This window comes from Zootoca vivipara, chromosome 10 (genome assembly GCF_965207765.1).
Source record: "Zootoca vivipara chromosome 10, rZooViv2.hap1.1, whole genome shotgun sequence".
Taxonomy (NCBI): Eukaryota; Metazoa; Chordata; class Lepidosauria; order Squamata; family Lacertidae; genus Zootoca; species Zootoca vivipara.
This window is the reverse complement of record NC_142593.1, coordinates 24,796,086-24,821,121: the sequence shown is the minus strand read 5'-3', so window position 1 is coordinate 24,821,121 and position 25,036 is coordinate 24,796,086. Positions and strand designations below refer to the sequence as shown.

Genomic DNA, 25,036 nt, shown 5'->3' with positions numbered 1-25,036 from the left:
GCATATGGTGAGCAAAAAGCAATGGAAGTCATACTGGTCCATAAGAAAGATACCAGATTGGGCAATACTTTTATTAGGACCAACCAACAATGTCTCCCCCCCAAAATGAGCAAACTTGGTGTTCTGGGGCTGGATATCACACTATGTGGGGGCACATAGAAAGACACACTCAGCCTCTGCCTCTGTAATGGGTTTTTAAAAAATGTTTTCTGCACCATTATTTTAATAGTCAGGTGGACTGTAGCCTCTTTCAGGGGAAAGGAGCTTCCACACACGATGCATTCAGGAAGCCATTTATTGTGCACTCAGATGAAAGCATCTACCATTTTTAAAATTTCAAAAATTGCTCTATGAATTATCCCCAGAGTGTTCATCAGGGATATTGTGTGGCAGCTACTGAAGGTTCGTCTGATTGCTGATTAGCGTGCTAACTATGCTATTTATTTTATCCAAAACGCTGCTTCTGTCAGCCTTACTTTACGCAAAAGAGAACTGTACCCTTGCCTGGTACAGTAACTTATATATGTGTAGTTTTTGCAGCTCTTCATATGAATTGAAAAGAAAGAAAAATGCCATCTGTTTCAGAACAGTAAAGTGTAAAGGTTCTAAGGAAAGAAATGCAGGATGCATATCTTATTTTGACTAGATTTTATTCTTCTTTGCAGTTAAATTGTTAGTAATGGAAGTTACCTCTGGTGACAAAATGCCCAAGGTAATGGCGTTCAGTGAGCCAACAGGATGGGAGGATGAATCAAAATGATGGGACTGTTCACTTTCATTTTCTTACAAAAAGTGTCCCATTATTTTCTCACATTGCAATAACTTCTGGGAGCTGCTAAATCCCAGAAGGAAAGGAGATGGATCACTCGAGGAGAAGAAGCCAAGGAAGTTATGTGGCTTTTTGGAAATGAAAGCTTAGCTAAAATCGGTTTTGTAAACATGCAAGTGTAATATGTCCCTTTATTTGAGTGGAAGGGGAAGTGAAAGAATGGCATAATGACAAGCACAACAAAAGTGATCCCAAAGCAAAATATATCAAGCTATGCAGACATCTTCTTCAGCTGCATTTCAGCTGCATCACACGGGTTCTTGGTCCCAGGACATGTGTGTGTGTTGGGGTAGAGTGGGGTGCGGCACAAAGCGTGGCTGTGCCAGCCCAAGCCCTCATCACTGACCAAGCCACGGCGGTGTTTATCGAGTTTATAGCAGGGGTCGGCAACCTGTGCCCCATGGAGGTTGTTTAAACGGCCCCCAAGCCACCCCTGAGCCGCCCCTAAACTGAGCCACACACTCGGTGAGTTTGCGCACGCTGTGCTAAACCGGAACAGTGCAGAGCAGGGACTCGCTTCTGCGGCACCAGAAATCGCGTCCACGCAGACACGATCCGGCCCAAAGAGCGATCTCCACGGGAGTGAACTGGCCCAGGCGAGATAAACCTTGCCGACCCCTGGTTTATAGTGTTTATAGAGTTAAACCTTCTGTGCTTACCTATATTTAAATTACTGTATTTTTCCATGTATAAGTCTAGGTTCCCCCCTCTAAAAAGTAATGTCAAAAATTAGGGGACATCTTACACACGGATACATCTGCCCCCCCATTTTCTTAAATCTGAGTCCCCTAAAATAGATACATGGGGGCGTCTTATAGACGGAAAAATACTGTATATCCTGTGCTATATTACTGATAAATTGTTATTTTTGTTTTATATGATAAATCAAGACACCTTCAGATACCTAGAATAGTACAGGTAAAATGGTGACAGCCACTAATTAACCTAGGAAACAGCTGATGGTATAATTTGAGATGTTGGTTTATATATGGCTTTGATCTCTCACATTCTACAGCTGAGACATTCAGCGAGACTCTAGTTTTTGCTTGCACCAAATATTTTAAAACATCTTGTGAGCCATACACTCCATCAGACACTTATGGAAAATGATTGTTGGCCCAGCAATGCACACATTCTGTTATTTATTCAGAGGTTCTGTTTGCTTCCAACTTGCCCATGCTTTTGAATGTTCCCCTTAGTGTTCCAGCTGGCAAACCTCCACATCAATAGCACACTTTAATCCAGCGAAGAGAGAGAAAAGCCAGACATTTATGTGCTGAAACAACCAGGCAAGACAAGCTAGATGAAGAGGGAAACATTGCAAAGCAAACACTGATTTTGGCAAAATAGAAACAAGCTTGCTTGAGTAGGTGTGTTTTCCTTCTAAAATACCGACCAAGAACAGAAGAGCTTTGGCACACATTCTGTTCATTCACAGAAGTCAATCGACCCCGAATTTAAAAGATTTAAAACCAATCTACAAATTAGGACAATCCAAGAATTCATTTGACTCAAAAATAACAATAAAGATCACTCAGTCCAGAGCTGAGGGACGTTCTTAAGGCTGGCTTATAAAAAGAAAGAAGAAAGGAAGAAGTTGAGCAAACTCTCAGTACTGTTGAAATACATCTCCCATGTAATTTCACACCAATTAGCCGACGTTTTGAAACCGCGCATAGTGAAAACGCATTCTGCGATCATTTTTTAAAGACTGGCAGTGCTGCCAGCAATAGTACACACCCAGCTTGGCACAAGGAGCCAGGGCTAAATGCCAAAGCTCTCACTCACAGTTCAAAACAGGTTGCTAATACACTGAATCTGTTTCCAACATGGAATCCTCTCTAATGAATTTAAAGAACCAGACATCTGCTAGCACACCAAGCAACGAGAAACAAAAGCTCACTTTGTATTAAGGCGCAGATGCTGTCCCCTGCTCGACAAGGCTAAAGAGCAGTCATATGGCAGATCCATTTGCAGCTGGGTCCCACTTGTGCCCCCCGCCTCCATTTGAAACTAGGATCTGCTGTTATTTAATTCTGAATATACAACGACACTTGTAAAGGAAACAAAGGGAAGCAGCTGGGCCTGACCTGTGTCATGTTGTTTCTGGTTTATGTTTTGGGAACCATGGTACCTGATGGAAACTCTTCCACCCAGACCCTCCAAGTGTCCCTATTTTCAAGGGACAGTCCCAGATTTACAGAAGCCATCCCACTTTGATTTGATCCCAGAATGTCCCACTTTGCCTTAAGACGTCCCTATTTTTATCACAGAAATGTTGGAGGGCATGGAATATGATGTCCCTATTTTCCTGGAGAAATGTTTGAGGGTATGTCCACCAGTTTCTAGAGGCAACACCACATTTCTTTCTCTCTGAAACTGCCATTGCACAGACTTTGGTAGATACTCCCACCACAGTCGAAGAAAAAACAACCGTCAGGAAAATCCTGATTTCTGTTGATAAGACTGAACAATTTTGTAATCCACTGAATCTCCCTGAGGAATATTTTATTGAGTTGTAAATCAACCCACTCAACATCTTTCTCTGATCTCATGTTCTGGCAGCCTCTAATGTTCCAGGCATCTGTTTATCACAGTATCGCCTGCTTTTAACAGAGGCATGCTGCTGGAAAAGAAAGTACCAGTTTCTGAGCAATCAAACATCTTTTTTTTGCCTCCTCTTAAAAAACAGGACTTTATTTGTCCTATACTACAATTTGCCCTTGATCCACTTGATGCTTAATTTGTCTACCACTCCAGGGGAGCACACATTTTCCAGAACACAGAATGGAGAAATGGTGGCTTGTTTCTTAATTAATGAATCCCCCACGCTACATAGTTTGGGGCCATATTCCGTAACTGCCACACAGAGATTGGGTACATAGCGATAAACCATCTGTCTGCTCTGCAATGGCTTCTTTTCACCTTTGCAAGTGGCTCTATGCCACATTATCTCATTGTCACTTTTCTTCTTGGTTGGGTATTTTCTTCCTTGACTGCTCTTTGTTAGGCATAAAGTTTCATTTTTATGTGTGATGCTTGCATTATCCCCCCCCCAAAAAAAATTTCTAGTTGACCATTTCAATAAAATCCATCACAGCCAGAAAGGGGAATAAGCCTCCCTCAACAGTCAACCAACAGTTAAACATACCTTACGGACAGGAACAGAAAATAGATTGCACAAAGTCCCAGCGCTACACCTAAAAGTAGAACAGCTACATGTTGGACTTTATGTGTGTTTGGGGCCTAGTCTATCAACCTTTACTCCTCTCACATAGACATCTGGTGGCATCAGATGTAGGAGAAGCACACCACAGGCAGGTGGATGAGAAGGGAAGATGTGTTTTGCTTCCAACCAAATGTAGAGGAGCAATATGGGAAAATATCATCCGATTATGTCCTTCCTGTGTTTTACTTCCATGTGGAATGCGATCACTGTCTTTTACAAACAAGGCAGCCACACTCCAGGGACTGAATTAAAATGTTTGCATGACAATACCAACTTCATCCACCTACCACTGGCTTCATCTGTGAATATTATATCTGTTCACTGCTTCAACAGTTGTTTATAACATTACTTTTTTAAATAACAGTCTAAAGCAGTATTTAGCTTTTATCTCTAGCATTTTGATGCTGAGGTACCAGTCAATCTCAAGAATCCAAGATAAAGGAGTTTTAAAAGTGAGAATATCTGTTAAAACACACTGCAGTCCTCTGTGAGTTTGTCAAACCTAAATGTTAATGAAATTCTCCCTTTCAAATTACATCCACAAGGCAAACATTGATAAGAGGCCTAGTTATCAAGGGTAAAATGTGATTGTATTGCTTGTTTTACATTTGAGAATCCACATCAAAAGCTGTAGGTCATGGGGGGTGTGGTATTTAAGAGTTTTCTATTGTGTCATTAAAGTGACAATTTCCCCCAAAGGCAAGATCTGCCTGGCAATTCATTCCCAGATGATAATTTAAAACATAGTAGCTGCTACAGGGATAGATGTGTAGAGGTGCCGATATCTGTTCCCACCTTATTGCATGCTCTTTCTCCCCTTAGCAGAAAAGGGAAGGGCAGAGTAAGGGTTTAAGACTCCTTACCATCTGCATTGCTGAGCTATGTACAAAATTTGCACATATACATGCCACCATGAGCAGGGATGCATGTCTTGGCAATGGAATGCCTACTACTCATATAATTGTGTAGTATGTAAAGTAAGGAAAGCTTCCTTTTGTACACCCTTCTGCAATGCTACCACAGACGAGGGCTTTTTTGTGACCTTCATAGGCAGCTAACCTAGGGCTGCCATATTTCAAACGGTGGTTGAGGTTTTTTTTTGGGGGGGGGGAGGTTTAGTTCTGCCTGAAGTTTTTGTGGAAAAGCAAAAACAAAAATGGCACTGCTGCCATGAGCTGCCATACATCCAGATTTTCCCGGACATTTAGCCAATTTCCACCCAAACACTGCCACCGACTGCAGTATTCCGGACATATGGCAACCCTAAGCTAACCGACCCTGAGAGAAGGTAGAAACCAACAGTCCTGAGCAGCAGGAAGCAACTGAATTGTTATGAAATGTGTTTTGAACCCACAGTTGTCACATACAACCCTCTCGTTTTGAGATCTTTTGATGTTGAGAACAGAGTGTGTCCCCAAACTGCCACTTTAAAGAATCAAAGAAGATCGTTGAGGATCATTCAAGCAATTTATCACAATAAAAAGCAAATTAGCTTCTTTCTCAAAAAGACATTAATAAGAAACAATTGGCACAGACTTTCATAATCAGCATGTTGACAATAGGCTTAACTTATTAAAACTAGCCTAACTAGTCAAGTTGCCAGTTCTACAAACCAGCACATAGAAATTCTAGTATGTAATACATTAAGGGGGCAGTGGAAGATGTTGGTTGCAGCTAGGAGAAGGGGAGGTGTTGGCAGAAGAGATGGGGTGATATCAGAAGGAAAATGGATGCAGACCAGAACCATTTGCTTTAGAAAGGGAAGTGGAGGTTGTCATAAGGAGGAGGAGATTTGGTAGGAATTGTTGTGGAGTTTTGGAAAGGGGTATAGGGCTCGAATCAGGAGAAATTCTTGTGACTGGAATTCCAGCAGCCATTCCCTGTACAGGCTACCCATATCAAAATAATCACAATTCAGTTTATCTCATAACACTCTCCTGTGAGTGAACATCCTTACAACGAGAAAACCCAACAAGCAATCCTTCTGTTTTTGTTCACTACTGCTGTTCTCCATCATCGTACTTGGGTGAACTTGATGATGCACAACTGTTGGCCATAACTCTGGTGTTCACGACAAACTTGCCTTGGAAAAGAAGGAAATGAATGTTATTGTCTCACATTGCTCTGGTTATGGTACATTCAGAATGGACGGTTCTTCAACCCTTACCCAACCTTGGTTTCTCAGATGTTGTAGGATTACAACCCAGCCTGGACCATTGTCCATGCTGGCTGGGGATCATCCAACAGCATCTGGGGACCCAAGGCTGGTCTAGAGCAATATTATTAGGCCACAACTATTATCTCCTGCATTTCCTGTTTAGTGGTGCTGCATGGAATCCAGGCCAATGAACTTTGGATCAACTTCAAGAGCCTCCTTTCTCACCACCAACTCTCCTCTTCTAAGCTCCTTCTGTTGCTTCTACTGAGCCAACTCTGAGGCTAGAATTGTTTCCTCCCAGTGCTGGCACAAGGAAGTGGATCCTTGCCACCTGGCACAACAAATGTGTTGAAAAACTCGGCTTATACACGATTATATACGGTACCTTCCCATATACCCTCTTCACTAAATTGCAGTTTGTAGGTTGGTCAGAGCCAAATGGGATGAGAAATTATGCTTTAGTTTTAATCAATAACATAATACAATTAACACAATTTGAGTCATACCTAGATATAATTTTTTTCAATAAGAAAAAATGTAAAGATGCCCTTTACAGCTAGTTTTTTTGCCTCCATAAGCAATAATACATTGATGATCAGGTTGTTTTTTGCAGGGGAAAAAAGTTGGCTGGCTTTCATAAATGTGTGTAATGAGCTTCAGTGTAATTATCTAGATACCAGATTGTGTGTGGATTGTTACGAGGTCTCAGATTTCTGTTCTGTCAAGTACAGCTGCGCTAATCAAGCGAGCATCAAATGGCTCCCTGGTTTCTCTTGCCACTCACTAGCTTTCTGCACAAATTCTGAGAATTCCAGAGTAAAACCAAATGCATAGCTAAGTTTAACAGCAATTGTTTTTTCTCACATGTTTACAACATGATATTAGTTAATTTTGCTCTCAACAGAGAGCACACTAGAATTAACATCATTAAAACAAGGGCATTTTGTAGAAAAGTTGTTAGACTGAGGGCAAGTGGGTGATAAACTAATTTTTATTTCCATGATGGCAGTTCCATAAATAAGTGGATAACTTTCTCATAAAATCAAGTGGTCTGTTATTATACAACCGCAGGGATTCAGCAGATAGAATTAGTATAAGTCATATTGTAGCAGCAAAGACATAAGCAACAATGAGGGTTGTTCAGAAATAAGATATCCGCTAGGTCATCCCCATTTTTCTCCATTGCCAGTCAATTTATATTTAACATACCATGTTTCTCTGAAAATAAGACACCGTCTTATATTTATTTTTCCTCAAAAAACACACACGGTGGCTTATTTTCAGGGGATGTCTTTTTTCCCCTCCTCCTCCTGCCGCAGCCGGCATTGCTGCTGCGCCTATCACTATCTTATTTTCGGGGTATGGCTTATATTCCTTGAATGCTTAAAAATCCTGCTATGGCTTATTTTATGGGTATGTCTTAAAATATGAGAAACAGGATAATTAACCTGTTGACTTCATCAAAGCTCTAGTGTTAAGTTCAAAAAGCATAACTAATATACAACATATATATTGTACCTGAAAAAATGAAATTATGTTTCCCACAACACATAAATACAAGAAAAAAATAAGAATCTCCTTCCTTCCTTCCTTCCTTCCTTCCTTCCTTCCTTCCTTCCTTCCTTCCATCATTTTGTCATCTAGATATCATTGCTTGGAAGCCTAGGTTATTCTCTTAGGCAGATACACTGTTCCATTACAGCACACATTCAGTATTATGTAGCAAAGACCAGATTTTCTGCAAGAAATGATAACTGGCTGCTATGGTAATCAAGGTTGGTTTGAGTGCAATTCCTCCATACCCACCATACTGCATGTGTATTGACTATATAGATAACTGAATGTGCTTAGAAATCACCACCAGTATTTGAGCCTTGCTTTAATGGGGTTTCCAATCATTGGCAGAGTTTCTAAGCATGTTCAATTGATTGATTGATTGATTGAATGTGCATGCATGCGTCCACCTCATCCCCTAAACACATATGCTTGAGCACAGCTCCCGATGAACAAATCCTACATGTTTTACAATGTTTTAATGAAATCTGCTCTGAAATTCTTCAAATAAATGAAGTGGGATATAAACACTTCTCAACAGAATAATAATAAAAAAATCACCACTTCCAACAAGATATGTAGCAGAAGAGTGACTGTTTAAAAAGTATTCTCTCCCTACTGCGTCTTCAGAAATAATGGGAAACATTTTAGGTTACAGGTTTGTAACAGAGAAATAGAACTGACCTGTCACCCACAGCCTGGGTGAGGCAATCACTCTTGTCCTAGGGCTACTAAACCTCTTCAAGTTATCAGTTAAGGTTTCTGTCCTGGGCATGTAGGAAGAAGGAGAGAAAGAAGGAGATGCCAGAAAGACAAGAGACAGAAGGAAGTGGCAGAGAGAGAGAGAGAAAAGGGATGGTCCCCATGTGGCCCCTGATGGATTACACCCAAGGAAATGTGGCCCTCCACAGAAAAAAAGGATTTTCCACCCCTGCCCTACAAGGAGGGGGGTGTTTTGTCTGAGGGTTGTAATAGCTGTAAGGAGTATTAATTCACTTTCTTTGTTGTACCTGTCCTATAGCAAATAAAGCCCTGGATTCATTCTCATATTGCCTTTTCAATGTGCTTTTTCCCTTGTCTAGGTTGGCGTTGCTGCTAACCATGCTTGGTGTAAATTCTCCAGGAGCGAGTCTCTGTCCAAGGTACTGAAACTACAATGCTTAAATATGTGGTGAGCTCCTGAGCAGGGGTATCAATCCTGTGGGATGCTCCTTTGCAAGAGGTTTTCCTGCAGGGAAGCTGCTTGAAAAGGAGCCCCCTAAAATAAAGGATTGAGGCCTCCACTCGGCAGTTATTTGGCATCGATCCTGTGGGGTGCTGGTTCAGGAATGGGGCAAATGACAGCATTGGCAAGACTCTCAGAAAGTTGCAGCTGCTGGTTGCCTTTCTGTCTAATGTGTTCCTCTCTTTCCTGCCTAATATTCTACCCTCTGACAGCCCACATCTCTCTGAGACAACCCGCCCACCCCACAGTGATACATGACTTTGACTCGGTCAATGCCCAAATCCCTTTAAATAGGCTCAATTTGGCTCAGGAACTGAGTAAGTTAGGGTGGGATGTGGGGTTGGGAATAATGACAATGACAATGACAACGACAATGACAATTTATTATTTCTACCCCGCCTATCTGGCTTGGTTTCCCCAGCCACTCTGGGCAGCTTTCAACAGAACATTAAAAACAGAATAAAACTTCAAACATTAAAAATTTCCCTGAACAGGGCTGCCTTAAGGTATCTTCTAAAAGCCAGATAGATGTTTATTTCCTTTATTTCCTGATGGGAGGGCATTCTACAGGGCAGACGCCACTACCAAGAAGACCCTCTACCTGGTTCCCTGTGACCTCACTTCTCACAGTCAGAGAACCACCAGAAGGCCCTAAGCGCTGGACCTCCGTGTCCGGGCTGAATGATGGGGGTGGAGATGCTCCTTCAGGTATACTGGGCCGAGGCTGTTTAGGGCTTTAAAGGTCAGCACCAACACTTTGAATTGTGCCCTGGACCTTTGTATAGTTTCTATATTTCCACATTCAATCTGGATAGCTGAAGAGGGCTGCTGCCTTCCTTATTGCAAATGCTTCTCTGCCTTTTTCCTCCACTGTGTAAAACTGTTTCCATCACCCCATTCCTATGCATGTATTAACTTTCCAAGTCCTTTTCATGAAAATGACAAAGTGGGTTCCAGCTCATGATTCAGTAAGCGTGCTTGTCTTTAAAATGGGTGTAATGATTGCTGTTTTGCTGTTATCTGGCTATTCCCATTTTAGATTGTTTATTTGTATGTTATTGCTTTTAATACGTATGACTCAGCTGCCTTGAGGGTCCCAATTGGAATAGAAATTGGAATTGAGCATAAATATTTTAATTAATTAACAAGGGGCAGGCCCTCGTAGTAACTAAGACTGCATTAAATGGACATTAATAATATTCTGTAGAGTTTTCATCACTGGAATTCCTCAAGCAGTTTCCTGCTAACTCTCGCCTTAGGAAATTTCCCAGTAGGATATCGCATGACATGAAGTGCTATAGAAATGCCTGGCCTATGTGGCTTCCTAATGAGATTTGCTATAAATAGATCTTGCCTATCAGGCCACTTTGCTTTAAAATGCCTCCACCCACTGCAGAAAGGAGGTCACAGAATCTGCCAAGTTATGTCTCCTGACAATGTAAACTTATCATTGCAAAAATTGCTACCAGGCATTTGGCGCCTTAAGGAACATCTGAAATCTACATGATGATACTTGCTGGCTTGTAACATAGTACATTCATCCTATAAGTGCTTGTAACAAAAATAAGTCAATTATACTAGCAGAAGAGTCTAAAAACATGATGGAACTTAAGGGAAAGCACTGATGCATCCAATGTGGAAAAAAATAAGAGCAACTAAATCAATAGATACAACAAAAGCAGATGTTCAGTTAGGACCTGGACAGATATATTAGAAGGCAGGCCAAATCTTCCTAAGAAATGCATTGAGATAAATGCAGGGCAAGTGACAGGAGCCTTGTTTTCCTGAACTAAACAATTGCAAAAATTCTGCACCCCTTCCACTGAACTGAAAGTGCCATAGAAAGCTGCAACTCCAGTGCTGTGGTCAAAGGGAATTCCTTCCTGGACAAACAAATGATAAGTACTAATCAGCTCTGATTACCTGTTGATTTAAAGGGCAAAGGATCTTTGGCATAAGCCTATCTTTAGCAGGTGATCAGAGCCATCAGAGTCAACTTTGTCATGTCTTGAAGATAAATTAAAAAATTGTCGAGTAGCACCTTATAGACCAACTAAGTTTGTTCTGGGTCCAGGGCTCAGCAAACTTTTTCAGCAGGGGGCCGGTCCACTGTCCCTCAGACTTTGTGGGGGGCCGGACTATATTCTGAAAAAATATATATGAACGGATTCCTATGCCCCACAAATAACCCAGAGATGCATTTTAAATAAAAGGACACATTCTACTCATGTAAAAACATGCTGATTCCCGGACCATCCATGGGTCGGATTAAGAAGACGATTGGGTCGCATCCGGCCCCCGGGCCTTAGTTTGGGGACCCCTGGTATAAGCTTTCATGTGCACATGAAAGCTTATACTCAGAACAAACTTAGTTGGTCTCCAAGGTGCTACTCGACAATTTTTATTTATATTTATTTCGACTGCGTCAGACCAACACGGCTACCTACCTGTATCTAATGTCTTGAAGATGTTTACCTTGTAAGAGGACAAGGGATCAGTTTTTAAGTGTAGCAGTTCAGTTCTTGCTTCCTGCTTCACGAGAGCTAATCATAGATTAGCCAATTACAGTTAGCTATGATAACATGATGTTGCACAGGGATCAGAGTCGTAGCAAGAATATACTTTGCAGTTAAACCAGTCCCAATGTGTACAAGTGGGGTGGGTGAATTTGTCTGTTTTGGCTACTCTCAGTGGAGAGTCCTAATGGCTAGCTAGAGATGCATGGAGTGCTGTCATTGGCTGCTGGACCTGAAAATTCCCATCCCAGTGTTAGAAGGTTCAAGGTTCAGTCTTTCCCATCTACATACACAGCAAGCACTCTACCACTGAGCAAGGCTTGCAGTTGTATCATTATTACCTTGTCATAATGCTCTTGTGGCTTCATATTCTCTCGCAGCAAACAACTGGCTAGGATAATTAATGCATTTTTATATTTTATGTGACTATTGTGGGATGTATTGCCTGATGAGGAAGGCATTCGCTAATGACAGTGATGTAGTCAATAAGCTGTGGGAGGGGGGATTAATTGCATTATTACAATATTCCACCCTGAAAATAAAAGAAAAGCTTGTGAGTTGTGCCTTATACAAAATCCTGCGCGAAGCCTGACTAATTTTAACTTGAGGTGATTAGCCAAGCAAAACATTTTGAAAACACTTTAGAAGAAGCATAATCTGAAACAACTAGCATGAATATAATCATATACGGAATCAGAATTTCCTGAATGATTGCGTTGTGAATACCAAACACTGGGAGTACAACATTTTAATAGTTGTCTATCATTATGTATTACTCAGGGCCTCTGTTGTAAATGAGATGTTTACCTAAATGAGCTTATTCCCTCCTGGTAAAAAGAAAATAGATAAATAAACCAGATGCTTGGAATTCATTAAGATCATTGAGCACACTGAAATCATCTTTCAAACTTCCTTTTGACACTGTAATAAAGTATCAGTATTTATGAGCAAAAGCATATACCTGGATGGTAGTCATGGAAAACTGATTTCCTTATGTTTACAATTTCTGGATATATTAAGACCCAGTTGTCACAATTTGGGAGCTCCTGTACACAGGCAGAGTCTTATAGGAGCACACAGCTTCTCCTGAGTTGGGGGTTCTCACAGTCTCATCTGTGAGACTCTGAATGATGAGTGACATTGTCAGAAGATAATGTGAGAACATAAATAATAAGGCAAAAAGAACCCATCTAGTTCAGGACCTGCTCTCATAGGGGCCAAACAGATATCTATAGGATGCCCACAAGTTCAACAGCACTTTCCCCACTTTCCTTGTATTTTCCAGTAACTAGTATCCAGAAGCATACTGCCTCTGGTAGCGGAAGGAGAAAATAGCAAACATGACTAGTAGCCATTGACAGCTTCATCCTCCATGAAGTTGTCTCTTTGAAAGCCATCCAAGTTGGTGGTCACGGCTGTGTCTTATGGAACCAAGTTCATTCCAGTCAAGCAAAAAAAGCCTCAGGGTCCAAAGTGGGGCAAGAAAGGGGGTATAGCCTGGGATGGGCCAGATAGAGCAGTCTGAAGTGCTGTATTTGGACTCTGCACCTGAAATTCCTCACCCCTGGTCTAGTGAATAGCAGTGTAATGTGGGCACCATGCCCTCTGCTTAAACCCTGCTAGCAATAAGCTCTCATGCCAGTTAGTGTACTAGATACAGTGGTGCCTCGCAAGAAAAACTCGTCTTGTGAATCGCGGTTTCCCATAGGAATGCATTTAAATTTTTTATTTTTTTGCCCATAGGAACGCATTAATTAAACTTCAAAGCATTCCTATGGGAAACCGCGATTCGCAAGATGAATTTTTCGCAAAACGAATTTGTCTTGTGAGTCACCATCAGATCGCAAGATACATTCGTCTTGCGAAAAATTCGTCTTGCAGGGCATTCATCTTGCGAGGTACCACTGTAGAATGAAGAAGGCACGAGGCATTCCGCTAGCTGCACATCACAAAGCTTTTTTCATCTTCCTCTGTGAAAGAGGTGGGTGAGCCAGTCATACATGCAGCACCAAGCATGGCATCACCCAGGGGAAGTTCCACATATATTAATTGTTTGGCAGGAAAAGGAGGTGATTCCACTGGTAGTACTTTTCACAATGGCAAATAAGGTTGGAGTGAAAGGGCTGGTTGCCATATCCTTGCCCTGCATATACTGTTTTAAAAGCTATCACAGATGCATAAAAAGAAAATATGTTTGCATTGTATTATTGTGTATAGATGGCACAGCACAGCACAGCACAGCACAAGAATGTTTTATGAAATTGCCCGAGAACAATGCACATAAAGTGCGTGGTTGGAAAAATAAGTTATTCATGCCAAGTGACTACCATTCCCTCCCCCTGCAAGAGGTATTTTGTGTTAAAATAATGAGAGGAATTATTTTGTTATACTGCCTGCTGTACAAAGTAGTTTGTCACGTCATATACACAAAATCTATTTTGCAGTGAGAAATTTTCAGAGTTAGTTATTATAAATAGGAGATTCTATAATTGCAGAAAGTACAATGTAAAGTGAGCAAAATTATACAGGCACTCAAGGATCTAATTTTCTCAAAAAGGTGAGAGAAATTAAACCTGCATTCTCAAGGAGGAATAAAGGCATATGGGGACAAGGTGAAGTTTATGCAGCCTAGAGTTTCTATTCACTACATGAGCAAAGAATAATTTAGAAACAGTGGAATAAATCCTTAATATGTGTCTATATTTCCCACAAATTGCATTATTACTTAGAAAGTATCCCAAGCTATAGATCTTGGTTCTTTTTAGTAAACCTTTGCAATCTAAAATTATTGATATTATAAACTAATTTTGTTTAGATTGTGCCTTTATTTGTTGAATCAATAAAAATGTCAGAGCAGGACAGAGCTACACTGAAATGTTGTTTGGCCAAGTACGAGCTGCAAGAAAAATCATATAATCTTGTAAGATAAGCAGTTCTTAGTATAATACGGCTGCAATCATATACAGGGGAAGGACCATAGTGTAGTGGCAGAACATCTGCTTTCAACGCAGAAGCTCTCAAGTTCAATCACTGGCACCAGGGTAGGGGGTCTCCTGTATTAAACCCTGGAAAACCACTGCCTCTCATTGTCAACAACACTGGTTGGATGGACTAGTATTCTAACTCAGCAGTTTCCTATGTTGCTGAACCTACTTACTTTAGGGTAAGCCCCATTTAATTCAATACAATTTGCTTCTGAGCAGACATGTATGGTACTGCACTGTAAAATGTGCAACAAAGACAGCACCGCCATCCATTTATGGAGTTCAATCCAGGCAAATATTTGCACTCACGATGAGGGCAGCCGATAGGTCTCAAACCCTCAGTGATTTGGGAACCTCCCCTACATGCAAAGGCAGGTTCTAGAGGATTGAGTGGATGAGAACAGGGCCGTCCCTCCCATTGGGCTGACTGGCGCGGTGCACCAGGGCGCCCGCCCATCAGGGGGCGCATCAAGGAGGCACACGGAGCTGCCCACGCCTCCGCCTTGCCCGCTTCGCTCCTTTCCCAGCAGTGGTGGGAGACCTGGACCTGGACCTGGGCTACCTTTCGCCCACACTCCTTCAAGTCACAGTGAGCACAGACAGCTCTGCCCCACAATGCTCCGTGGCACCTCATGAGGTGCCGCGAAGCATTGTGGGGCAGTGCTGTGCTCACTGTGACTTGAAGGCGTATGGGCGGGCATGCACATGAGGTGCCATGGAGCAAACCTGTCGGGGCAGCAGCTAGGGCTCCCTGGACTGCAGCGTTGCTCCACTGCTTCCGATGAGCAAGCGGAGGCAGAGCACAGCTGGCAGCACCCCTGCCTGTCACGCCACACCCTCCTGCTGCGCCTGGCTCTGCTCGGCGGAGTGCGAGGGGTGCCGGAGGGATCATCGCACCACGTGCCCGATACACTTAAGCCGGCCCTGGATGAGAACAGTAGTGGGTCCAGTGGTCAAGAAGGCGGTTTCTGCACGTGTTGTAAAAGGAAGTGAGGGGCAGATGGGGCTCGTCAACCTGGGATGGCAGCCCATCTGGGAGAAGGAAAACTCTGATCCTAAATCTCTGCTGTCTTGCAGGATATCTTCAGAAGAAGAAAAGGCTAAGGAGTAAACTCTACACAAATCCGGAGTGGAGTCCCTAAGACAGTTGGATGACGCCTTGCATGCCTCCTTCCAGCAACTCCTGCAGCCAAGCTGGTGCCGAACGTATTGCTCTGCTTTCCTTTGGGCTACATCAGCGAGGGGGGGGGGTCCTGTGTCCCGGAGAGGATCTGTAGGGAGAACAGGCAGGATATAAATTCAATAAATAAATACTTTTGGGTCTAGCCATGCTCACCTTTGGCCCAAGCTCCACTTCTCACTGGCTCCAACACTACCCAGCATCACACCCACGCGACAGACTGTTCCCAGGGAATTATGAACTTTGGCAGATAATAGTATCTCAGCACTGGTCTCAGGAAACCCAAGTCTCGCCTAGGCTTTTAGCTCTGTGCAATTCCAGCATAATCCATGCTCAGTCTGAATAGAGACAAGGCCCCAAAACAAGTAATTTGGATAGTTTATATTACTAATAAACACAGCCATAGTTTTTTTCTTTTTTCCCAAAGGGCTAATTGAAGAGAAAACGGCCACCATTGCCTAAAAATGTTTACTATCTTTGTGTGTGTCCCACAGGATGACTCTTCCAGAGCTATAAACTAATGGGAGCAGTGTTTTAAAACAAACAGACAAAAGAAAAATCCCCCAAAAGCCATACTTAAATATTGTGTTGCAAGGTGTGACACCGCAATGCATGCACCAAGCTACCCAGAGCAATAAAAAAGAGCCACTCGTATAAATTGTTTTAAAACTGGAGATGAGCAAGTATTTGGAGAAAAGAAATATTATCAGGGCATGCCTTTTAAATCAAAGGGAGCACTGCACAGTAAATGCCAAAGCGCCGTGCCTGTAGGAGATTTACGGTGAAATTTCAAGGTAGCTCAGTTTTTCTCTTTGAGGAAAATGGAATTATGACATGACACCACGCCAGATCTCACGAAGTGCCAGGATAAAGATGTGATAAATTGACATTTATGGTGAGGAGCCAATGAATCTGTGCTCCTGGTATCCTTCGGGGTTTTATCTTGATGTTAAAAGGGTGTCCAAGGCACAATGTGGCTGAAATGTTTCTACTGTATGCTGTGCCTGCAACACAGGAGCAGATTTCAAAGATCAAATTCACAAGTCAGATTACGTGTATGAATTACTGCATATTTGCTTTGTCCAGCAACCCTAATATTTTGTTCTTTGATAGTCCTCTTTGAGTATTCAGGGAACTGTGTCTACCAAGGGTAAGGAACCTCAGACCCTGGGGCCATAGGCAGCCCTCTCAGACTCTCTATCTGGCCCCTGCAAATCTCCCTGGGCCTAATCCCCCCTAAGACACACCCCTCATCTCATTGATTTGCATTCTTCTTGAGTATTTTTGCCTGGCTGGAATGTGTCCAGCACTGATAATGATGGTGTGTGTGTGTGTGTGTGTGTGTGTGTGTGTGTGTGTGTGTGTGTAAAGTAGCCTTCTATGCAGAGGTAAAATTCTGGCCCTGCCCACTACAGGCATGGTGCTGACCGACAGTTGCCTAGAAGGGAATGCAGCCTTTGGGCTGAAAAGGATTCCTCTTGTGTGGTGTAAACTAACATCTGAGAGGGGTGGCACAAGAATAGAGCTGGACGCTATCTGGTTTTCAACATTGTGATATATCATCAGCTAAATACTGCAAGATGAGTAACTATATAACCTTTAGAACAGTAAGGCCCGGGGGCCGGATGCGGCCCAATCACCTTCTAAATCTGGCCCACGGACGGTCCGGGAATCAGCATGTTTTTACATGAGTAGAATGTGTCCTTTTATTTAACATGCATCTCTGGGTTATTTGTGGGGCATAGGAATCCGTTCATAATTTTTTCCAAAATATAGTCTGGCCCCCCACAAGGTCTGAGGAACAGGGGACCGGTCCCGTGCTGAAAATTTTTGCTGACCCCTGCTTCAGAAGACATCTGAAGGCAGCCCTGAATAGGGAAACCTTTTAATGTGTGATATTTTATCATGTTTTTATATGTGTTGGAATTCATCCAGAGTGGCTGGGGCAACTCAGTCAGATGGGTGGGGTACAATGTTGTGATGATGGTGATGATGATGACGATGGTGATGGAATGTATCTTGGCTGTTTCTTCCTCTCCCCACTTAAGGGGAGGAAGAAGCAGAAGCTGAGATACATCATCTAGCCCTACACGGTGAGTGAGCCCCCATGCATCAGGGTCTCCTCGAACTGCTCAGCTGGGAGGAAGAAGCCTCCTGCCCCCCAGCTGAGTGAACTCTGCCCCCCAGCTGAGAGAACTCCCCCAGCTGAGTGGTTTGAGGAAGCTGCAATGCCATACGAGCCAGATAGGCATCAGGGCTCCCTCAAAGGTGTCCGCATCTTTCTTCCTGGAGCGACTGACAGCCCCAAGAGGAAAGATGCAGCCCATCCGCTCGGGCAAAGCCAATTTGAGCTGCTGATACATCGTAGTGGTTGGAGAGCCACAATGTATCAGTAGCTGAAAAAGTCTGAAACTGGTATCATGACGTGAACACCACTATGATCACCTAGGCAAATATGACTTGAAGAGGGCACCCAGAGTTCTACATATATAGCCTCTTCACAAGGTCAGGGTGTGCTATTGTGTATGTCTATGTAAATAGAAGCAGGCTCCCCTCATCACATGGTCACTCTCCTACCTGCAAAGGGTGGCAGGGATTGGGAGGGCAGAACACAGTGGCTCAAGAGTGCCTTCTACCAGCTTTGGTTGGTGCCCCAATGACAACCATCCATGGACTGTCAAAGTCTGGCCACAGTTATTTGTGCATGACAATTAATACCATCTAATTGTCTTGAGAGTAATGGAGGAAAGAGCCACAAAGAAAGATGGGGGAAATGGTATAGCCTATGGGCCATACAATGTCTTCTCTCATTCTGAATGTATCCAAGATAAGGTCAATCTTTTTGCAGTCAAAAGCACAATGTGCATGTCCCTATTACTCCAGTTTGTCTTATTTATGTATTTAAGTGTTCTGCCCTTCCTTTCCTAAGAGCACACGGAAACTTATCCTGGAAGAGCTTTGCCATGTTGCTTATTTGTTAGTTCACAGCCTCATTTTGCATCTCCCAGGATTCTGTATGAAAGTGGCTGCAACCATTTAAAAATGACATGCCCCATGAACAAAGCTTAATCTATTATGTTAGCCACGGGGGTCAGTGACCTCTGATAGAAAATAAGCATTACAATATAAATTTGGAGTAACCTAATCTATTCAATAATGATGATCCCTTCCACTATTGTGCTGAATTATTTATTTCTACCAAAACTAGTAGTATCCGCTTTGGAGGAAAACTCTAGCATTAGCCACTGTGCTTGCAAATGTACTTTTTGAATAAGTCAGTAATAGGATTTGGCCTTCTGGATAAACTAAAATCCCATTGAATGGGTCCTAGAGCCACTGCAAAAGGTTATCTCATCATCTAATGTATGCTGGAGTATGAATCAAGTAGCATCACACGAGTCACAAATTATGTATTAACATTTTATTGGCTTTCCCCAGATTCCTACATATAAAAAGGACTAAATTGATGTGGTTGGATGTTCATACAGGACTGGGTGTCTTACAAATCAGCAACATGGAAGCTTGCAGATAGCAATACGTAATGAAAAGGTATAAATCTCAGCTTGAAAGTAGAATCTCAGAGTCAGTGGACTCGGTCTGATATGATCTTGATTGCTCAAGCCCACCACTAATTGAACAGCATTTTGTACGAATTTCAATCACCATTGAATGAAGGCCTAAATCAGCGGAAGGAAAATGGAAAGAGCAAAACACTTCAGGCCTCTTTCGAAGGCTGTGATAGAAATGTGTGCATGAAGTTCAGGCAGGCAATAAAACAGGCTGGATAACAAAACAAGGTCAAGGGCAGTTTCAGACAACAAACTTCTTAACACACACACATGGTGGTGGAAGTCCAGAGTTTTCCCTAAAAGATTAAGTGAAAAATAAATGGACTAATACCATGCAAGCAAGCAAGCAAGCAAGCAAGCAAGCAAGCAAGCAAGCAAGCAAAGGGATATTCAGTCAGTAATATTAAACTGGAAAGTGGAAGTAGTAAAACTATTTCAGAATGTTAAATGTGATTGACTTCCATCTTTATGGAAGTGCCATGGTCAGATCACTACCTGGTCAACTGGACTTCTCTGCGACCCTTCCCCTCTGCAGGGAGGTGGGACCGATTTGGATGGTCCGCCCCTGCCACTTAATGGATCCAAATGGTTTCCAGAGAGTGGTAGGGAATGCTTTTTACCATGTGGTGGCCTTTCAGCCGATTCCCTGGTGGCCCACTGGAATGTGGAGTTAACCAGGGCTACTGACTGCCTGGCTCCGAAGCACCCTCTCCGATTGCATGGAGCCCGGACAGCCCCGTGGTTTTCCACAGATCTGAGGGCAATGAAACGATCGCTGAGATTGCTAGAGCGCCGGTGGCGGATAACTCATTTTGAATCAGACCGGGCACGGGTTAGAGCTCAGTGTCGAGCCTACCAAGTGGCAGTAGCAATGGCGAAGAAGACTTTCTTCACCGCCTCTATTGCATCTGCAGAAAACAGCAGGAGGAGACTCTTTCAGGTGGTTCGCAGTTTAGTGGATCCACCTGCTCCATTGGGGCCCAGTACGGGCCACATAATCTCCTGCAACGATTTTGCAAAGGTTTTTTTGCAGATAAAGTCGCTCAGATTTGGGAAGAGGTAGACTCCACCGTGAGAGCAGGGCTGGGGCGGGGGAGTGCTGGAGGCCTGTCTAGTCCAGTTGTGTGGGATCAATTTCAATCTGTTACATCCGAGGATGTGGACAGGCTGCTTGGACGAGTGAAACCAACCACCTGTCTCCTTGATCCTTGCCCATCCTGACTTATAAAAGCTAGCCAGGAAGGGCTGGGCGATGGGCTTCACGGGTTGGTGAATGCTTCTCTCTGTGAGGGAGCTTTCCCAGACCCGCTGAAAGAGGCAGTTATTATACCACTACTTTTTTTTTTAAAAAAAACCATCTTTAGATGCAGCCAATATGGCCAACTATCGTCCAGTCTCAAATCTTCCATTCTTGGGCAAGGTGATTGAGCGAGTGGTTGCTGAACAACTCTAGGCACGCCTGTAGGAAGCAGACCATTTGGATCCCTTCCAGTCGGGATTCAGGCCTCATCATGGGACTGAAACTGCCTTGGTCACACTGGTTGATGATCTCCGGCGGGCTAGGGACAAAGGTGAGAGCTGTTTCCTAGTTCTGCTGGATCTCTCAGCAGCTTTTGACACCATCGACCATAACATTCTTCTGGACCATCTAGAGGGCTTGGGAGCTGGGGGCACTGTCATACAGTGGTTCCTCTCCTTCCTCCTGGGCCATGTTCAGAAAGTGGTGGGGGGGGATGAGTGTTCAGACCCCTGGGCTCTCACTTGTGGGGTGCCTCGGGGTTCTGTCCTCTCCCCCATGCTTTCTAACATCTACATGCAGCCACTGGGAGAGATCATCAGGGGGTTTGGGCTGGGTGTTCATGCGGATGATACCCAGCTCTACCTCTCCTTCAAATCAGAACCAGTGAAGGCGGTGAATGTCCTGTGTGAGTGCCTGGAGGCGGTTGAAGGATGGATGGCGGCTAACAGATTGAGGTTGAATCCTGACAAGACAGAAGTACTGTTTGTGGGGGACAGGAGGTGGGCAGGTGTGGCGGACTCCCTGGTCCTGAATGGGGTAACTGTGCCCCTGAAGGACCAGGTGTGCAGCCTGGGAGTCATTTTGGACTCACAGCTGTCCATGAAGGCACAGGTCAATTCTGTGTCCAGGGCAGCTGTCTATCAGCTCCATCTGGTACGCAGGCTGAGACCCTACCTGCCTGTGGACTGTCTTGCCAGAGTGGTGCGTGCTCTAGTTATCTCCCACTTGGACTACTGCAATGCACTCTACATGGGGACCTTTGAAGGTGACCCGGAAACTACAACTAATCCAGAATGCAGCAGCTAGACTGGTGACTGGGAGCGGCCGCCAAGACCACATGACACCGGTCTTGAAAGATCTACATTGGCTCCCAGTATGTTTCCGAGCACAATTCAAAGTGTTGGTGCTGACCTTTCAAGCTCTAAATGGCCTCAGTCCAGTATACCCATTGTTCTGCCCAGACACTGAGGTCCAGCACCGAGGGCCTTCTGGCGGTTCCCTTGTTGCGAGAAGCCAAGTTGCAGGGAACCAGGCAGAGGGCCTTCTCAGTGGTGGCACCCGCCCTGTGGAACACCCTCCCATCAGATGTCAAAGAGAAAAACAGCTACCAGATTTTTAGAAGACATCTGAAGGCAGCCCTGTTTAGGGATGCTTTTATTGCTTAATCAATTATTTTATTTTATTTTTCTGTTGGAAGCCACCCAGAGTGGCTGGGGAAACCCAGCCGGAAGGGCGGGTTATAAATATTATTATTATTATTATTATTATTATTATTATTATTATTATTATTGCCTATTCTAGCATCAACAGGCAGCTTCTGCATATGCATCCATGTTATTTGGTCAGCTGCAGTATAATCAAGAGAGAATGCAAATCTTCCCAGAGCCAGAGGCAGCTCATGAGGAGACTCAATGCGCAAAATTGATAATGTTGCAGAGATTATAAACACATCAGGAGGAATGCAAAGCTTTACACTTTTCATTAATGAGCTCATTATAACAACACCTCAGCATTACAAGGTAGCTCTTCACACATTTTCAGATTTCTTCACTCTAATAAACTTGGCAGCTTTCTCTGAAGCAGCTTAACCATGATGCTTTCTAGAGCGATCTTTTGGGCAAAATAGATAGAAGGATGTGTAAACATTTGCCACAGTTATTTCGATTTCAAAGTTATTATCGGGATGGATACTAAGCACGCTTTCCAAGAAATACTTTTTGCTGTTTTCTCCGAATCACATTAGAGAGAACTTTTACATGACACAGAGATGGTTCAAAGAAATGAATAACTTGTCATTCCTTCAGACTGAGCCAAATTAAAATCTTCTCACAAATGAAAGCATTATACTTCTCATGCGCCACATCCCACACCTCCTTTGCAAAGCTAGCTCCTACTTCAGTGAACTTGATGTAAATGCAGATCTATTATTTAGGACTTGGTTTTAGTATCATACATTTTCCATAGCAGTAATTTAATTCTTTCAAGCAAATACGTGCTTCTGGATTTATCCCCTAAACGTAGAATAGTATATAATAGGCCTCTGCCGGCTGGGTTTCTTTACAAGAACTCTGGTTGCCTAAGATCAATGGAAAACAAAGCTTCTGATCTCCCCAGGCCCTTTTATTTTTGCGTGGGTGGGTGTCTATATCTGTGCTACCGTATAACATTGCATACCACTGTAATTGTTCCAGACAGATTTAAAAACTGTTCTTCTTTACATAGATGTTTACATAGATCACATTAAACAAATGTCAGTATCTAGGAGGAAGGCTCTTTTTGGTCTTAAAAAGGGAAAGGGAAAGGTACCCTTGACCATTAGGTCCAGTCGCGGACGACTCTGGGGTTGCGGCGCTCATCTCGCTCTATAGGCTGAGGGAGCCGGCGTTTGTCTGCAGACAGCTTCCGGGTCATGTGGCCAGCATGACTAAGCCACTTCTGGCAAACCAGAGCAGCGCACGGAACCACTGTTTACCTTCCCGCCAGAGTGGTACCTATATATCTACTTGCACTTGACGTGCTTTCGACCTGCTAGGGGGGCAGGAGTTGGGACCGAACAACGGGAGCTCACCCCGTCACAGGGATTTGAACCACCAGCCTTCAGATCGGCAAGCCCTAGGCTCTGTGGTTCAGACCACAATGCCACCAGCGTCCCTTTTTTGGTCTTTCTATAAGCTAAAATGTCAGGGAAGGTACATAGGAGGACCAGAAGAATCTCTAATACAGAGGATGGTCACTCTTTTAGGTCATGGAATCCCAGAAGTGTCGAGTCAGAAGGAACAGCAAGGGTCATCTTGCCCTACCCTGCGAAATACAGGAATTGCTACTCCTGTTCTCCCTAATTTATTTGCTTCCACCAGCCTAGACCTGGTGTTGCTTATCTCTCCCCTCAGTAAACATCCTGCTCGATGAGACACAACACGGCTAGGATAGATGCAATTAACAGGTTATAGATTAGTTTTGTTAGTCAGAAGAATTTACTAACATGATGCTGAGATAATATGGCTGGAACAAAATTATATGATTAAAAAAATAGAAACACAAAACACATTTCATTTTTTCCCATCAGGACCCATTGCATGGAAACGTAACCCCAATATTAATATAGATTGATATCTACCTAGCTACTTATCTACACACAAACACATCTTACCCTATTATGAGTACTGAATGCCTCTTCTGCTTCTGTCTTAAAAGAAAATGTCACAAAAGCAAAACTATTTTTGTCTTATTCACGTCTTCTCTTTTGAGAGCAATCTTTAGAAATTATATTATATCTCCTCAAAGAAATATTTATTTTAAGACATGAAGCAGTTTGTGAGACAAAAGCTCAATTGTGCTTCATTTCTTTTAAAGGATAATCTAGCGTACATAAAACCACCTAAAACAAGCGTGTTAAAAGCAAGCTTTGCATCAGACATTCTGGACCAGGGTAAGATCTAACATTTGGAGCTTTTTTAAACAAGACTGAGAGATCAGGAGAAGAACACTAAAAACATAACTGGACACGGGTCAGGCAGGCAGCCAAATCCAACAATCCCACTCTCTTCTGGAATACAACAAGACTCTCCCAAACTAACAGATTGCCAATGGCAGAATGTCATATCCTGCCAAGGATCTGGGAGACACATTTCAGGAACTGTACAAGGACAGTGGTGGTAGGAGAGGCCAAATCCCGCAAAACATAGTGAACCTCCCCAAGTGGGCCCCTGTAACCAGGACAGAGATCGAGAGCCTGGTAGCTCAATTGAAACAGGGGGAAGCCCCAGGAGCAGATTTAATACCTGCAGAGCTCTTCTGTGGCTGCGGAGACCTGTAACTTGAAACTGCTGCCTCCCACATTGTTTTTGCTGCATTAGCAGCATGGAAGTGACCTCTCTAGGGCACAGACCTGGGCAGTGTGTAGGTAGGTCCTGGGCTGCCCTGATGACAGGACACCCCACTCAATAATAATAATAATAATAATTTATTATTTATACCCCGCCCATCTGGCTGGGTTTCCCCAGCCACTCTGGGCGGCTTACAACAGAAAAATGAAATAAAACAATTAAACATTAAAAGCCTCTCTAAACAGGGCTGCCTTCAGATGTCTTCTAAAAATCTGGTAGCTGTTTTTCTCTTTGACATCTGATGGGAGGGCGTTCCACAGGGCAGGCGCCACCACCGAGAAGGCTCTCTGCCTGGTTCCCTGCAACTTGGCTTCTCGCAACGAGGGAACTGTCAGAAGGCCCTCAGTACTGGACCTCAGTGTCTGGGCAGAACGATGGGGGTGGAG

General features: G+C 43.4%; 1 long non-coding RNA gene across 1 annotated transcript in view; it reads left to right on the top strand.

Moving 5' to 3' along the window:
- Nucleotides 1–25,036, top strand: part of LOC118076833 (uncharacterized) — a 61,096-nt gene that overhangs the window by 20,480 nt on the left and 15,580 nt on the right. The window contains exon 2 of the long non-coding RNA XR_004691569.3: nt 8,853–8,912. This is a non-coding gene — a long non-coding RNA (uncharacterized LOC118076833). The remainder of the gene's footprint in view (nt 1–8,852; nt 8,913–25,036) is intronic.